Source organism: Budorcas taxicolor, chromosome 7 (genome assembly GCF_023091745.1).
Source record: "Budorcas taxicolor isolate Tak-1 chromosome 7, Takin1.1, whole genome shotgun sequence".
NCBI classification, from domain to species: Eukaryota; Metazoa; Chordata; class Mammalia; order Artiodactyla; family Bovidae; genus Budorcas; species Budorcas taxicolor.
In genome coordinates, this window is record NC_068916.1 from 49,222,164 (window position 1) to 49,223,285 (window position 1,122).

Sequence of the window (1,122 nt, forward strand, 5' to 3'; positions counted from 1 at the left end):
AGGCTATGGTTTTTTCAGTAGTCATGTATGGATGTGAGAGTTGGACCATAAAGAAAGCTGAGGACTGAAGAATTGATGCTTTTGAACTGTGGTGTTGGAGAAGACTCTTGAGAGTCCCTTGGACTGCAAGGAGATCCAACCAGTCAATCCTAAAGGAGATCAGTCCTGAATATTCATTGGAAGGACTGATGCTGAAGCTGAAACTCCAATACTTTGGCCACCTGATGCGCAGAACTGACTCATTTGAAAAGACCCTGATGCTGGGAAAGATTGAAAGCATGAGGTGAAGGGGACGACAGCAGATGAGATGGTTGGATGGCATCACTGACTCAATGGACATGAGTTTGAGTAACTCCGAGAGTTGGTGATGGACAGGGAGACCTGGCATGGTGCAGTACATGGGGTCACAAAGAGTCGGACATGACTGAGCGACTGAACTGAACTAAACTGATAAACCAGAAGTAGATGTTTTTCTAGAACTCTCTTGCTTTTTCTATGACCCAACAGATGTTGGCCATTTGATCTCTGGTTCCTCTGCCTTTTCGAAATCTGGCTTGAATGTCTGGTTCATGTACTGTTGATGCTTAGGTTGGAGAATTTTCAGCATTATTTTGGCAGCATGTGAGATGAGTGCAACTGTATGGTAGTTTGAACTTTGGCATTGCCTTTCTTTGAGACTGGAATGAAAATTGACGTTTTCAGTCCTGCGGCCACTGGTGTGAGTGAGTGAGTGAAGTTGCTCAGTTGTGTGTGACTCTTTGCGACCCCATGGACTGTAGCCTACCAGGCTCCTCCATCCATGGGATTTTCCAGGCAAGAATACTGGAGTGGGTTGCCATTTTCTTCTCCAGGAGATCTTCCTGACCCAAGGATTGAACCTGGGTCTCCCTCTTTGTAGGCAGACACTTCATCATCTGAGCTGCCCGGGAAGTCGGCCACTGCTGAGTTTTCCAAATTTGCTGGCATACTGAGTGCAGCACTTTCACAACATCTTGTTTTAGGATGTGAAATAGCTCAACTGGAATTTCATCACCTCCACTAGTTTTATTCGTAGTGATACTTCCTAAGACCCACTTGACCTCGCATTTCAGGATTTCTGACTCTAGGTGAGTGATCACACCA